This window comes from Bos indicus x Bos taurus, chromosome 1 (genome assembly GCF_003369695.1).
Source record: "Bos indicus x Bos taurus breed Angus x Brahman F1 hybrid chromosome 1, Bos_hybrid_MaternalHap_v2.0, whole genome shotgun sequence".
Classification (NCBI taxonomy): Eukaryota; Metazoa; Chordata; class Mammalia; order Artiodactyla; family Bovidae; genus Bos; species Bos indicus x Bos taurus.
In genome coordinates this window covers 56,213,916-56,231,151 of record NC_040076.1, presented here as the reverse complement: position 1 = coordinate 56,231,151, position 17,236 = coordinate 56,213,916, and the positions used below count along the sequence as shown (strand labels likewise).

The window sequence follows — 17,236 nt, the reverse complement described above, 5'->3', positions numbered from 1 at the left end:
TTGTTCTGAGTCCAGAAGAAGCCTCCTAGATGTGAGGTCTTGGAAAAAAACTAAAAGTAACTTGTTCAGCTGGAACAGGTGAGCAGGCAGTCCTTCAAACACAACTGTGCTCAGGAGCACTCAGGCATTAGAGGCCTGGCGTGGAGACATGTGCCTCAGATGAAAAGAACACTGGCCTTTATTCCAGCCAGCACAAAGAACTGAAGTTACAGCCCCACATTAGGTCAATCTCCAACTCTACCGATGTCTTTTATTCTGATGCAATTAAATGAATTTGGCAAGACCAAGTTTTTACAATCCTAGGGTTGTTATCAGAATTTCTCTTGCAATTTGCTTAACTTCTCTGTACCTCAATTTTTTTCTTTGTAAAAATGGAAATAATGATAGTACTTACAACACTGAGTTGTAAAGATTAACTGGGTTTATATAAATCAAGCAGAGCTTATCTGGTGCCTAGTAAGTGCTTTCTAAGTGTCATATAAGTAAGCTCTCCTTCTGCCTATCACTATACTACTACTCCTATCTACAATGCCTTGGGACACCTTGAGAAGACTCTGCCATGCGGTTATAGATTCTGTCTTACTTTAGGCACTATTATTCACTTTGTGTGTCTTAGTTTCTTTTTAAATTAACAAGAAACATCTGCTTTTAAAATTCTTTTTTGATGTTTCAAGATTTCATGTCTCTCTCTGATTTCAGTTGCTCCCTTTTTTCCTTTGAACCTTCCTTTGAACAAGTACATAGACACTGAGTATATAGAGATGACAAGATGCAGTTGTGTAGAGTGAGTGGAACACAGGTCCCAATGACATATAACGTGTTCTACTATGGAAGTGTGCCCAGAAGTAGTTCTCAAGCTGTGTCTTGCAGGATGAATTGTAATTAGCTAAGTGAAGTGGGGGTCTTGGGAGGAAGAGTGAAATGGGAGAGGAAGACTGGAGACATGAAAAGAGCCAGCATATTCTCTTTCAGAGTGTTATCTAGGCCCTATAAGCAGAGATATTACTTTGCCAACAAAGGTCCATCTAGTCAAGGCTATGGTTTTTCCAGCGGTCATGTATGGATGTGAGAGTTGGACTGTGAAGAAAGCTGAGCACTGAAGAATTGATGCTTTTGATGTGGTGCTGGAGAAGACTCTTGCGAGTCCCTTGAACTGCAAGGAGATCCAATCAGTCCATCCTAAAGGAGACCAGTCCTGGGTGTTCTTTGGAAGGAATGATGCTGAAGCTGAAACTCCAGTACTTTGGCTACCTGATGTGAAGATTTGACTCATTGGAAAAGACCCTGATGCTGGGAGGGATTGGGGGCAGGAGGAGAAGGGGACGACAGAGGATGAGATGGCTGGATGGCATCACCGACTCGATGGACATGAGTTTGGGTGAACTCTGGGGGTTGGTGATGGACAGGGAGGCCTGGCGTCCTGAGATTCATGGGGTCGCAAAGAGTTGGACACGACTGAGCAACTGAACTGAACTGTCATTGGTTCCCTAGTGCCTACGAGAAAAGTCATAAGGTGTTCATATCACATTGTAAACCCCTCTCAGTCTGTCTGTCCAGTGCTTTCTCATGTCTTCCTCTGGTTGCTTCTATGGGTCATCGCATTCCTTCTCTGTTTCCCGAAGGTACACTTGCTTTCCTACCTCTAAGTTTACTCCTTTGGTTCCCTCTGTCTGGAACGCCCTCCCCCCTGTTTCGGAATCCGCGCCGCCCCCCCCCCCCCCCCCCCCCCCCCCCCCCCCGCCCAGTGCAGCTCAGGTGCTGTGAGTTCAGCTGTCCTTTGACCCCTACCTGGAAATAACCTCTCCTTTCTCCTGGTCCCTAACACAAGTTGCTTGTCATTACTGTGGTACTCACCTCACTCTACTTCTATTGGTTTTACTTGAATCTTAGTATCTCGCCTATAAGATTATATAGTGCACTTTGTTAATTTTTAAATTTCCTATGGTATCTAATATGATGCTATAGGATCAAAAAGGATTGTTAATTATAATAGCTATATATCCAAAATTTATGCTGTTTTGTACTAGGTAATATTCTAAGTCCACTGCAAGGATCATCTTACTTAATTCTTAAACACATTTGTTGTGTAGTAAAGAATTTAACCTTGTCCAAAGAGAGATCTGGTCTTTGTCTTAGGCCTCTGGGAGGCAATCTCTTAAGCCCCTGGAATATTCTGCCTGATAAGAGTATCTTTGTTTACCTGAGAGCTTTGGGACAACATCAAAAAGTCTGAGGATGTGATTTATGACAGGGGTTTTGAGTCATGCAGGAACAGGCTTGACCTCTGTGGGGCAGGATGCTGAGATCAGGCATGTGGACCCTCAACAAAGACTCTGGACACCAAGGGTTGTATGAGCTTCCTCAGTTTGCAATGCTTGGTGTGTTTCATTACATATCAATACCAGGACAGCAGCTCTGTCCATGTCTCCAGAGGAGACAACTGGAAGCTCCACATTTGGGATTTCTTTGGACTCTTCATGTGGTTGATTGTAACTTGTGGCCTTTAGCAGTATTCAATAGAAGCTGAGTATAACAGCTTTCAGTGAGCTCTGTCAGTCCTTCTAGCAAACTGTCAAACCTAAGCGTGACCTTGAAGACCCCCAAACTTGCAACTGGTGTCAGGGTGAGGGTGGACTTGTGAAGTACTTTGCACTTCTGAAATAAGTACTATAATTATTTCCATCTTACAGATGAGAAAACTAAGCCACAGAGAGGTTAAACTTTTTGTTTGAAGTCAACTATTATCTAGGATTTGATCCCAGGGCCACTAAAACAGAAACCACCCTTGGAGCTACTTCTATATATTGCCTCTGATACGAATAAAAATTAAAGATAGATATAAGATAAAACTGTGAGGTTCTAAGTCAGAGAAAACAAGACCTGGAGCTGACTGTGGCTCAGATCATCAGCTCCTTATTGCAAAATTCAGGCTCAAATTGAAGAAAGTAGGGAAAACCACTAGGTCATTCAGGTACAGCCTAAACCAAATCTCTTGTGATTATACAGTGGAAGTGAGAAATAGATTCAAGGGAATAGATCTGGTAGGCAGAATGTCTGAAGAACTATGGACAGAGATTCATAACATTGTATAGGAGGTGATGACCAAAACCATCCCCAAGAAAAACAAATTCAAGAAGGCAAAGTGGTTGCCTGAGGAGGCTTTACAAATAGCTGAGGAAAGAAGAGAAGTGAAAGGCAAAGGAGAAAAGGACAGATATACCCAAATGAATGCAGAGTTCTAGAGAATAGCAAGGAGAGATAAGAAAGCCTTCATAAGTGACCAATGCAAAGAAATAGAAGAAAACAATAGGATGGGAAAGACTAGAGATCTCTTGAAGAAAACTGGAGATACCAAGGGAACATTTCATACAAAAATGGGCACAATAAAGGACAGAAATGGTATGGACCTAACAGAAGCAGAAGGTATTAAGAAAAGGTGGCAAGAATACACAGAAGAACTATACAAAAAAATTCCTAATGACCCAGTTAACCACGATGATGTAGTCACTCACTTAGAGCCAGACATCCTGGAGTGTGATGTCAAGTGGGCCTTAGGAAGCATTAATATGAACAGAGCTAGTGGAGGTGATGGAATTCCAGCCAACTTATTTCAAATCTTAAAAGATGATGCTGCACTCATTATGTCAGCAAATTTGGGAAATTCAGTTGTGGCCACAGGGATGGAAAAGGTCAGTTTTCATTCCAATCCCAAAGGGCAATGCTAAACAATGTTCAAACTACTGCACAAATGCACTCATTTAACATGCCAGCAAGATTATGCTCAAAATCTTTCAAGCTAGGCTTCAGCAGTACATGAACTGAGAACTTCCAGATGTGCAAGCTGGATTTAGAAAAGGCAGAGGAGCCAGAGATCAAATTGCCAATGTCCACTGGAACATAGAAAAAGCAAGGGAATTCCAAAAAACCACATCTACTTCTGCTTCATTGACTATGTTAAGGCCTTTGACTGTGTAGATCACAACAAACTGTGGAAAATTATTAAAGAGATGGGAATACCAGACCACCTTACCTTACTAGGAGCAACAGACTGGTTCCAAATTGGGAAAGGAGTATGTCAAGGCTTATACTTGACATACTTGCTTATTTATCTTACATGCAGAGTACTTCATGAGAAATGCTGGGCTGTATGAATCACAAGCTGGAATCAAGATGCTGGGAGAAATATCAGCAACGTCAGATATGCAGATGATACCACTTTAATGGCAGAAAGTGAAGAGCCTCTTGATGAAGGTGAAAGAGGAGAGGGAAAGAGCTGGCTTAAAACTCAACATTCAGAAAACTAAGATCATGGTATCAAGTCCTTTCACTTCATGGCAAATAGATAGGGAAAATGTGTAAATAGTCTCATACTTCATTTTCTTGTGCTCCAAAACCAATGTGGACAATACTGCAGCCAATAAATTAAAAGATGCTTGCTCCTTGGAAGAATAGCTATGACAAATTTAGACAGTGTATGAAAAAACAGAGACATCACTTTGCCGACAAAGGTGTACATAGTCAAAGCTATGGTTTTTACAGGAGTCATGTATGGATGTGAGATACACACATCTTTGGGCCATGAAGATGGCTGAGTGCCTAAGAATTGATGCTTTCAAACTGTGGTGCTGGAGAAGACTTTTGAGAGTCCCTTGGGCTTGCAAGGAGATCAAATCAGTCAATCCTAAAGGAAATCAACCCTAAATACTCATTGAAAGGACTGATGCTGAAGCTGAAGCTCCAATACTTTGGCCACCTGATGAGAAGAGCTGACTCACTGGGAAAGACCCTGATGCTGGGAAAAATTGAGGGCAGGAGGAGAAGGGGACAAAAGAGGATGAGATGGTTGGATGGCATCACTAACTCAATGGACATGAGTTTGACCAAACTCAGGGAGATAGTGATGGACAGAAAAGCCCGGTTTGCTGCAGCTCATTGGGTCACAGAGTCCAACATGACTTAGCAACTGAACGACAACAAGATAAAAAATATTAAGAACAGACATAAAAATGAACATGTCTTTAAATGCTAAAGATGTTTATAGCAGCTTTTGTAGGAAAGCATCTTGCATTACAACTCACTTATTTAATGTTTATGAATATGGCAATAAATTTGATCTGAACAGACTGCAATTGTGCATATTAAAATAGGTCTGTGGACTGAGCTAAGAACATACTTATTTGCAAAAGTATGTAGAGAATTGAGCCTGATGGTTATTAAGTACAGCAAAATATCTGTTAAAAAAAACCAAAACACCCTTAGAATCCTTGGGAAAAATCTCATTGTCCCTTGCCTGTCCACTTTAATTACTTGTATGTGATTCAGGTCACAATCTTTTGTCTGTGAGCTCACGTGACTTAACCATGAAAATTTAACTGCTCTTTGCCCTGTGCTGCTTGGAACACTGGTGGTAATTATCTCCATGTCTGTCACTGACAGCTGACTGTGAGATTTTGAGGATGGGGATCATATCTAATTCATGCCTATATCTCCATACTCAGTAAGTTTCTGGCATATAGTAGGTATTAAATACATGTACTGCAGATGGTGACTGCAGTCATGAAATTAAAAGACGCTTACTCCTTGGAAGGAAAGTTATGACCAACCTAGATAGCATATTCAAAAGCAGAGACATTACTTTGCCAACAAAGGTTCGTCTAGTCAAGGCTATGGTTTTTCCTGTGGTCATGTATGGATGTGAGAGTTGGACTGTGAAGAAGGCTGAGTGCCGAAGAATTGATGCTTTTGAACTGTGGTGTTGGAGAAGACTCTTGAGAGTCCCTTGGACTTCAAGGAGATCCAACCAGTCCATTCTGAAGGAGATCAGCCCTGGGATTTCTTTGGAAGGAATGATGCTAAAGCTGAAACTCCAGTACTTTGGCCACCTCATGCGAAGAGTTGACTCATTGGAAAAGACCCTGATGCTGGGAGGGATTGGGGGCAGGAGGAGAAGGGGACGACAGAGGATGAGATGGCTGGATGGCATCACTGATTCGATAGACATGAGTCTGAGTGAACTCTGGGAGTTGGTGATGGACAGGGAGGCCTGGCATGCTGCGATTCATGGGGTCGCAAAGAGTCGGACACGACTGAGCGACTGATCTGATCTGACACAGACAAAGTGCAAGCATGCCTGTTTGAGTGAACAGCTCTTTAAAGGATTGCTGAAGGCAGATGAGCCTAGATCTCCTCATCCTTTCCCAAACTTCTCTTTGGTCCATCCATCTTCTTTAAACAGGTAGAGTTCACTCTCTGCACCTTCCCTCCCCTAGCACCTGAATGTCCCCAGCTCCATTTATCTCTATGTGTCCTTCTAGCTTGAGTTATCTGGGTCAATGAAGAGGAATGTGTTAGAAAACACAGAGGACAGAAATAAACCAGAACGGATGATGAAAGGAACAGCTAGAATAAAATATGGTATTGCACAATTTAAAAGAAAAAGTCCCAGAGAGTAGATTTCCTGCAACTTAAGCTCATGTAAATTATCTTTTAATAACATCTCCTTGGGGCTTCCTATCTTATGTACCTAAATTAGGTCCTTGGCGGAGGGGTGGGGGGGGGGGCAATCCACATTTATAGAGAACTTGATTCCATTCTGATAAGGGTGGAAAGGCTGAGGCATCTTTAGGATATACAAAATAGAGCCAACACAGATCCGAGGTTCATGATCAGGGGACTGCTTAGCAGTTTCCCAAACCAATGAATAATATCTTTAAAGCTTGCCAACCCAATGGGATAAACTTGATCCATCATACTTGATCATCTTCCATGGGGCATGTGGGAGAGTATTAAAAATAGCCATTATACTTTCAGCAAAACTTGAGAGGGCCATGTAGCCAATTTAATTTTTAATCAGTTGCCTATTTAATTCATATTTATTTACCATGCAAAAAAGCAACTGTGTTTTGACGCAAGGCAGAACATTTGGAAGCAGAGGACGTAGATCAACATATTTTTCATGTTCTGAGAAGGCAAAGGGCATGCCATCATCTAAGAACAGACCTCAGTCTGGGAATCCAGAGAGCTGCTCCTGGTCTAGCCCAAGTGGCTTGATAAGCTAGAGAAAACTGAAATAAATCAGGGGTTCTCATGGTGCTTTCAGACCTGGAATGTTGTCAAGTGAAATATTTATATATAACAACAAATGCAAGTAAAGCTTCTCTGGTTCAAAGGCCTGTCCAGACAGTCCCACTTCTGGCCTGGAGATGTCCTTGTGGGGCTCAAGGGGGAGCCAAGCCTCCTAAGAACTCTGCAGGGGATCAAGGGAATTCATTGCCTGAGACAGTCTCCAAATATCCTATGATTTATGCAAGTCAAAGTGTTTTTCAATTCCATGTATGGGAGGCATTTTATATAGATGGGTATCTATCTTTCTTTGAAAGACTTTCTCTTCCTTAAATGTCCATTAGACACTAATATCCAAATAAGATATTGTAGAGATAATTCATTAATAAGAAATTCTTCCTCTATCTTGCTAATTACAACGCTGCTCTGTCTCTGAACAGATGGCATAATTTTTGGTGAAATAACACCTCACAAGGGGCACTTGGTCATGCTCTGATGACGCTTCTCAGTTCTGGGATAATCATACTTTAACAACTTTTCCTTTCAACACAAAAGAAAGAACAATATGAAGGTTTAGGGAGAACAGGAAAATGTTCAGAGTAGGAGAAAAATTAGATTAAATACTCAACTGCAAAATTCTCCCGGTTTACTAAGCCTCCTGGTGTAACCCTAGATGTCAATGTGTAAAATAAATGGTATTTGATAATGTGGTAATGTAACTATTAATAAAAAGTTTCCATTTCACAGTTGGTTTGTGGTGCAGTACACAAAGCTAACTTTCCCTCTCCCACTGCAAGCTGCCAACATGGTAGGGGAAAGAAGGAAACCAGAAATGACAGAATTCTTACAGAATAAGCAGAACAGTAAACAAGTTTGGGAGGGTTGCGAGGGTCACTTATGTATGACTAGAAGTTCAGGATAGCTTTCTTGAAAGCAAAATTTTAGTTGAAATCTAAATATGTATACACACACACACACATATATATAAATATAATGGTTCAATCCTTGGGTTGGAAAGATCCCCTAGAGAAGGGAATGGCTACCCACTCCAGTATTCTTGTTTGGACAATTCCATGGACAGAGGAGGCTGGCGGGCTACAGTCCATAGAATTCCACGGTCAGAGGAGCCTGGTGGGCTACAGTTCTTGGGGTTGAAAAGCTGGACATGACTGAGTGACTATACAGTCAAATCACCTTAACATGGCTTCCAAGACCTCTCGGTATCTGTCACTTTCCTCCTGGCCCCCTCCTCTTTGCCTACAGTAAACTAGAGTGAACTATCTGGGTTTGTTAAATGGGCCATTTTCTTTCTTCAAGGTCTTCACCCATATTGTTTCATCTCCTAGGATACTCTAGCCTTATTCCTCTTATCCTGGGGGCTTATTCTGATGTGTTCTTCAGGTTACAGTGTATTCATCACTTTCTTCTGGGGGTGTCCCTGTCTCCCTGTTAAGATATCCCTGCTGTATCAACAGCAATCTTTACCTCCCTCATCATCTTACATAGAGTATTGTATTATAACTGTTTGATTAAATGCCCATTTCTCCAGCTATATTGTAAGTTCTCTGAAGGCAGGAGCCATGTCTGTATTGATCATCACTGAATCACCAGTGCCCAGGAGAGGACCTGGCATATGGAAAATAATCAACACATATGTATTAAGTAGATTGAAAGAGATAATGAATTTCTCATATTACCCCTCAGCAGCCCTAATAATGAATGGGTCATTTTGTTTCTCTTCATCCTATGCAGTTATCTTAGGGTTTCTAATCCATTCCTGATCAAGTCTTTAACTAGCTGCTTTTTTGCCTTTGGGATAACGTTTAATGTTTCATCTTGGCATGACACATAAGGCTCATTAGCCTACTTTCCAGGCCTTATCTCCATTACTTTGTTTAAATGAAATCGATGCTTGGGTTTCCTCAAGGAAACTTTATCTCCCAGTTCTTGGTACCCCTGCACTGCATCATTCTTCTCTCTACCTGTAACAACTGGATACACACTCATTGCTCTTTATACTCTTTGTATCAACCCAAGGGTGATCTCCTCTTGGAAGTCCAATCTACCAAGCTTTCCTCCTCCTACCAATAACGTGTTGGTTTTCTGAGTGTTTTTGTGCCCTGTGTATTTTTATCCCTAATGTTTGAACTTTGGCTTTCTACTTTTATGATCAGAACTTCATTAAGAGCAGAGAGAATAATCTTATTTATCTATCACCTAATTTAACACAGTACCTGACACAAAAGGGCCACTTTATAAATATCCTTTGAATACTTTCCTTCTAAATAAATAACTTTTAAAAAATACAGGTAATGAGAAGCAAAATGAGCAAATAAGCACCAGTAATATTTTTTAGCTAAACTGACACGATGTGCTCATATTATTCCTATGAGGGTCTATGCAGATACCTCCTGCCACGGCAATCTCTTAAACTCAAACCAGGGAGGAAGGAGAGAGGAAGGGAGGGGAGAAGGGAGAGAGAGAATAGGGAGGGAGGAATGGACGGATGGATGCTGCCTTCACCTTTATCTGTTCAGCATGTGTTTTTGCCTGGCTTCAATACTTTAGCATATTGCTTTCAGTATATAAGCCTTCAGTCTGCCAGAGTCTAGGATGTCCCATTCTCACCATCACTGCAGACACCTCCAAGCTCCAAGACATTTGCATTATAAGGTACAACTGCTTCCTATTTTTTTTTTTTTTTTCTTTACTTAGATTTTGTTAGGTCTGTACAGAGGAAAAGAAAGTACTGATAGAATATTCTCTGAGAAGACATAATGCCCTCCAGGCAATAGTTCTAGAATAATTGGAAATTATTTTTCAAAACCCTGTTATTCTCTTAGAAAATGTCAACTGCTTAGTAGCCAAGGAATCCAAAAAAGACTGTTGATGTCTCATAGATAACACGAGCTAGACATCCCCTGAGAGTGGTATAGGGCTCTGTGGCCAACCCACGTGACCTGGGAGCTGCCCAGAGATCTACTAATGCCATCCTCCCAGGGACTGTTTGAGCCTCACTGGCATTCAGCAACCTAACTCCCACATTTCTATAGATGTGAGAAGGTGGAAGAACTCCTACTCACCATGTGTGTGTAAATACTCAGACAGATTTAGTCACAGGTCTCCTACACCTAAATTTGGTTCTTGACGTGTGTTCAAATTCTTTTCACACACACAAATACACCCACCTATTACAATTTCTATAAATAATCCCTCCTCTGCAGGCCGGGTATGAAACTCTAATTAGGGTTAGTCAGCATTTACAAAGTGGTCTGTGCTTTTCTGAAGGCAAAGTTACAGGAGCTAAAGCACTTCACGACCATTCCCTCTAGTGTGCATGTACCTAAAAGCTCTTAGAGGTCAGGGACAGTTGTGGAGCCAGCCTGTCACATGGAGCAGAAATCAGGAAAGAGCCCGTGTCAGAAACCAAATCCCCAGCCTCAGAAGCTTGTCTGAAACAGTAGCATGCAGGTGACAGCAGCAGGCTCACAGGATCTGAAATGTCAGTGGGCATGTCTTGCAGGATTTTTAGAAAGGGGAAGCAATAGCAGGCACTAGAACTGGGGCTCCTGAGGGTGAGGCTCAGGGCATGGCTCAGTGTGTGTGCACTGTGTGTGGGTGTGGTGATGGGTGGTATGTGTGCATTTGCATGTGGATGATGCATATGTTTGGAGGGATCAGGAAGCCTTCCACTGCCGGGGAAGGTGTTATAAAATACGTAAAAAGATTTGTTTAAAGGAAAACATTTTGCAATATTCCTACTCTTCATCTGGTGATAAAATGACTGGGTTAGGACTGTAAGTTCTGGGGCCAAGAGGAAAGCAGAAGCACATTTAGCAACATGGTCAAAATTTCCCAAAGGCTTTGGATGGCTGGAGACGACAAAGTTTGGGATAGGGGGATAAAGTAGCTGAAGAGGATTTCTGGCTCTCTTGATCTGTTCCCCACAGACTGCATTTAAGTCTCCTTTGATACTCACAATCTGGGCTACCCACCAGGTAGCCTTCCCTTAACTCCAAGTCCCCTTGAAGGGATGACCATTCAAGTTACCCTGATCTGGTCAGAGAACATGGAGCCACATGGCTTAATTGGAAGGTCAACCCCTTAACAAGACTGCAAATTACCTGAAGGAACAGACTGCATTTTACAACTCTTTTTTGCTGTCCATTCCTGACACAGGCTTTCAATAAATGACTACCGTGACTAATTTTTTTAAAAATATGCATTATTTTGTGACAGATGTTGTTCTTAGCATGCTCTATGAATTTATTTAAATTCTCAAGTTAACCAAATGAAGTAGTGCCACTATTATCTCTGTTTTGAAGAGATACTAGTGAGCATTGAGACACAGGTTAAGTAACTTGCTCAAGGTCACAGTCATGAGGGGCAGAGCTGGGATTCAAACCCAGACAGTGTGGCTTTAGCATTCATACTCCAAACCAACCCGTGGTTCTACTTCTTACAGATATGTGTGATTCCTGAATTTCTTGTGGCTTTCGTGTGACTGGGGCAGGGAAAGGATCTCAGGAAGTGATGAACCTTCTTAGAAGAGAAACCTACTAATACAAACACTAAATCACAGCCTCTTTTTATTCCTCACCATGACCACCTGGAAGAAAAAAAGGAAACACGATGGCAACAAAAACGTGTTCCCACTTAAGATACGATTTTGGCTGTGTGTGATTTTTTTTTTTTTCCTTGATTGGGTCAGCCCTGGTAGATTCGCCTTAGTCCTTGGTTTTCCACAGCCTCCGATTCCACAGCCTCTGTAGGCAGATGAGTCTCTTCTAGGGCCAGCTCATGGTTTGTGATATCCCCAGAGTGGCACCAACATATCCTTCTGGTTCCACAGTGGATCTTGCGCCATTTTGGGTCCCCATCCTGGTGAGATGCACCAGACCTGATCCAACTTCCAGATGCAGGACTGGAGTAATGATTCCCTCTGTTCTGCTCTCATAGGGATTCCGTCTCCCTGCACACATGTGGGAAGTGAGTGTGGGGCCACAGGAGAAGAGCTACAGAAACTGCCAAGTAGTCAAAGGCAGGACTGCATAGGAAAAGGACAGGATTCCAGAAGGATGAAAGAGGAGAGGAGGGCATATCATCCGCCAGGTGAGAGCAGAGAACGCTCTGGGAATTGAGGGCAGTGAGGTCTGCACGAGGGCTGGTGCTGGAAAGGGAGAGGCTGGGACACAGGCCAGGTCAGTGGAAGGAAGGGGAAGAGTGAACAAGAAAAGAGAGCAGGCTGAGGCTGCAGCCACACTGGAAACATGAGATGCTCACGTCTGACCAGGGCAGAGGGAAGACAGGAAGGATTCGGGGTGAAAGAACTGTTTCTGGGGCAGAGTGACACCAGAGACCTGCTTCTGATCCTGCAGACCATCTGACTCTGACTCAGAATTTCCATGGCCAATGCGGCTCAGTGATGAGCCTTATCTCGAGCTACAGTAATATTGTGCAAAGATAACAAGAAACCGATTGGAAAATATTCAGAGTGTTGCATACGGCATTCACAGAAGGTGAACCTAACCTATCCGTTCAGCTTAGCTCTGATCACAGGTGAACATGATGGGGGCTGCAAGCCACTTCTCCAGAATTCTTACTGTCCTGTTCCATGCACTAAACGACTGACTCAATGGTTATCAGTGATGGAGCTGCTATCCTGTGCTAGGACTTAGGATTGTAAAGAAATAAGCCATATTCTCTGTACACAAGTTGTACCCAGATGATGCGGAAGAAGATGGATGGAGAAGTACAATGATAAAGATGTTAACAAAGCCTTCCTGAGGGGCAGCAAAGGCAGTCCTCTAGCCATTTCCCTAATATACCTCCATTCCTAAGCTTAACTGCTTTATTTCAAATGGAAAGCTCTCTTCCCTACCCTGACCCCCCCAGGCCATATTTCTTGAAATTCTGACTATTCTTCAAATTCCAGGTCAAATGTCATTTTTTTCAAGAAAGTAGTTTCTATTCTTAAAAGCTGAAATTAATCTCTTCATTCTATGTGCTCAGTCATGTCCAACTCTTTGCGACTCTATGGATTATAGCCCACCAGTCTCCTCTGTCCATGGGATTCTCCAGGCAAGAACATTGGAATGGGCTGCCATTCCCTTCTCCAGGATATCTTTCTGACCCAGGGATTGAACCCCGGTCTCCCACACTGCAGGCAGACTCTTCATCGTCTGAGCCACCAGGGAAGACCTAGTTGCTACTCTTAAAAGCTGAAATTAATCCTTCCATTCTATGTGCATCTGTAACACTATTTACATCTCTGCTTTAATATTTAACCCAATTAGTTTTTTAAAATTGTGTATGGTGGATACACGTGTGTGTTTGTGTGTGTGTGTGTATGTGTAAAATCTCTAAGTTGTAAGCTTGTTTGACAGTAGGATTGATGCCTGATTCTCCCACAGGCCTGAGCATGAGATTTCTTTAAATGTACTCAGAGTATGTACAATTTGAACTACTCTACAGTCTGTTTTATGATGCTAAAGTGAGAAGACTTTGCTTCATTCTAGCAATTGTGAGTCCTTGTCTGCACATGCCAAAAAGCATTTCTTGTTCTGAAAAGGCATAAAAAATAAACTTCACAAAAATGACCTAGTCATTTTTCTATGTTTGTAAGTGAACAGGCAAAAAAAGAAACAAAAAACTTTCAAACTAATCAAAGAATTTTTAATTTGGAAAGGACTCTACCCTGGTGGCTCAGAAGATATAGAACCTGCCTGCAAGGCAGGGGACTCAGGTTCGACCCATGGGTCAGGAAGATCCCCAGGAGAAGGGAGTGGCTACCCATTCCAGTATTCTTACCTGGAGAATTCCATGGACAAAGGACCTGGCAGGCTACAGTCCATGGGATTGCAAAGAGTTGGACATGACTGAAGGGTTTTCGCTTTCAATTTCTAAATTTCATTTAATCCAGCATCTTAATTACAAATGAGGAAACTAAGACCTAAGAAATTCAGATACTTCTACAGTATCAAACAGCCAGAATCAACAATATCAAATTTCCAGACCCTTATAGTCAACGTTCTTTCCAATAGACCAAATATATTATTTTTTAAAAGAGAGAAAACATGGTTTCTTAAAAAAGAAATAACACTGAAATACATAGAGAGGAATTCATTGGAAACCACAGACATTATAGAGAAAAATTTTCCTATCAGTCTATTGTCCATAGAAAAAAATCATGCTTTCACTAACATGAACAAAATTGTTTGTAGAGTTTAAAGCTTTAATTAAAAAATCTGACTTTTCCAGACTTTTCACCCTTAAGGTCTCAAATTATTCTATGCAGTTGGCAGGGAGAACTGTTTTGAGGTTCTCCAAGATAGGTCAATACGTCTGGGTGAAACTGGTCATTAACAGGTGTTCTTAACAGTTTTGGGCACAAAATAACACATCGAGGCTTTGCTGAGAGATGCATGTTCACGCTTGTTCTCTCCCATCGCAATTTAGGCAAATGCAATAGATGCACTCAAATCTGACATAGTGAACTCCATCCCAGTTCTTCTATTAAGGTCAGAACCCCCGCCTTTTCCCTGCCCTTTCCCATGTCACTGCTGCCCCACTGCCACCCTGACAGAGCTGACCCATAGTACAGACACCCTGAGTTGGCACACACAAGCACATGTGCACATACAGAATAGGTCTAAGCACTACATTTGAATTTAAAGCTTGCTGGATTCCAGTTCCAAATGGGGATATCTTACTGGCTTCTGTTTCTGGACAGGGATATATATGGGGCTTCCCAGGTGGCTCTGCGGAATCTGCCTGCTAACGCAGGAGACACGGATTCGATTCCTGGGTTGGGAAGATCCCCTGGAGAAGGAAATGGCAACCCACTCCAGAATTCCTGCTTGGAAAATCCCATGGATGGAGGAGCCTGGCAGGCTATAGTCCATGGGGTTGCAAAGAGTCAGACATGACTTAGTGACTAAACAACAACACACACATACATTAGTGTGTAACCTAGACAGCATATTAAAAAGCAGAGACATCACTTTACTAAAAAAATCTGTCTAGTCAAAGCTATGGTTTTTCCAGTAGTCATGTATGGTTGTGAGCTGGACTATAAAGAAAGCTGAACACCGAAGAACTGATGCTTTTGAACTGTGGTGTTGGAGAAGACTCCTGAGAGTCGCTTGGACTGTGAGGAGATCCAATCTGTCAATCCTAAAGGAAATCAGTCCTGAATATTCATTGGAAAGACAGATGTTGAAGCTGAAACTCCAGTATTTTGGCCACCTGATGTGAAGAACTGACTCATTGGAAAAGACCCTGATGCTGGGAAAGACTGAAGGTAGGAGGAGAAGGGGACGACAGAGGATGAGATGGTTGGATGGTATCATCAACTCGATGGACGTGAGTTTGACTAAATTCTGGGAGTTGGTGATGGACAGGGAGACCTCGCATGCTGACGTTTATGGGGTTGCAAAGAGTCGGACACGACTGAGCGACTGAATTGATATATATATATATAATAGATATATAATATGTACACATATCTATGTATATATCTAGCTAGACAGTGATATATAATTGGTCAGATAAAAAAATCAGCCAGTTTTAAAAATTCTTTCATTTGTTGCAGAGGACAGTCTGAAAACTAGTTTTCAGTTACAGAACTCTCCCCCTTCCCTCCCTCTAGTTGCTCTGAACTTCCCAGGGCCTCCTTAGGGGCACAGGGAGAGTGCATGGGTTTTGGAGCCAGCTACATAGGAGCTTAAATATTACTTCTACTGTTTGTTACTTGTGTGATCTTGAAAAAAATTACTTAATCTCTCTGGACAATAATTTTCTTATTTCTAAAATGAGGTTACTACCCATCTTGGAGGTGTAAGGGTTTGAGGTAATATATGCCAGAGAGTGCTGTGTGCGTGTGCTCAGTGAATAATAACTATTATGATGAAGGTGACGATGAGGGAAAAGGAAAAGAGGAACAGGGAGGAAGATGGTGGCCTCCACTTCCCGAATGGCTGTCTATATTCCAGAATCTCTCAACAAGTCCTGGCAGAACTCAACTGCTAGTCCTTAGCTGGGGAATATGAAGCTCAAGGTAGACAAAGGAGAACCAGCATCGAGGCAGGGGTGCAGGGGCCGGGGGAGGAGGGGGAAAAGGTTCACAAATGGCTAGCATTTAATATGTGATTTTCGTCTTCTGAGCTTTATATTTTTGCATACACTCATGTCCCATCCGCTGCTGGGAAAAGGACATTCACAGCAATGAGTTCAGTATCTTTTGAGCAGTCAAGGACACTTTTTTTTTTTTTTTTTTTGCTTAGAAGGACAGGACTTCACAAAGCAGTGGCTGAACAAATTTCTGTGCCCCCTCGATGGATAACCATAGAATTTCCAGTTACAGCAGAAGGCCCCACTATTTGCTAACTCTGGCAATTCTAGTAACTGGGGAAACCCTACAGATTAAGAACAAATGCCCAGCTCCTTTCTGGAGTCATAGGGTCAGAGTACCCAGCCACATCATGGGCAGAGTTGCTGCTGTGGTCTGAACCGTCAAAAGTACAGCAGGAAGTACAGCCTACCCGGACATGCCCCAAACGACAGAGTCATTTTGTGCCTGCCTAAGATGCCATTCTGTTTGCAAACACATTCTATTTGCCGTACCACCTGACAAAACATTCCATCAAAAAGCCTAAAGACAAATGACTCATGTTGAAAGAGGCCTGTGCATCATTTCAGCAATGACTCCACAGGAGTCAATTAAACAAGGAAAAGACCTGTTCTGAAGCACCACCGTCTGATATTTCCCAGAGAGCCATAGTCAATGGCTGATAAAACACAAGTGATCATAACCATAAAGAGATTTAGCAACCCTCTCCTTGCTCAAAAGCACCAAGAGCCTATGAGGACGATGAACCTGGAAGACCTCCAAAAGAAGAGGCGACTCAGGGAAGGGCTGCACCTGAAGCCGGCACAACTCTTCCTCATGCATAGAAAGCAAAGGCCTGGGGTTGCATGAGGTCATCCTGTCTGCCACCAAAAGGCAGACTGCTCCCAGGGATGTTTGGGAGTTTGCCTGGTAGTCTAGGGATGAAGGCAATTGTTATGTCTCCAGGTGAGAGAAAGGATTGGCAGTGGTCCACTCCCCTGCTCCTAGCAGTGCTTTCCAAGTATCAGAATCTAGACCTTGCCCAGCACACAATACCAGGATTAC

The 17,236-nt window shown here is 42.4% G+C and overlaps 1 protein-coding gene across 2 annotated transcripts in view; it reads right to left on the bottom strand.

The window, feature by feature from the left end:
• Positions 1-17,236, bottom strand: part of PLCXD2 (phosphatidylinositol specific phospholipase C X domain containing 2) — a 56,788-nt gene that overhangs the window by 38,019 nt on the left and 1,533 nt on the right. The window lies entirely within an intron of this gene.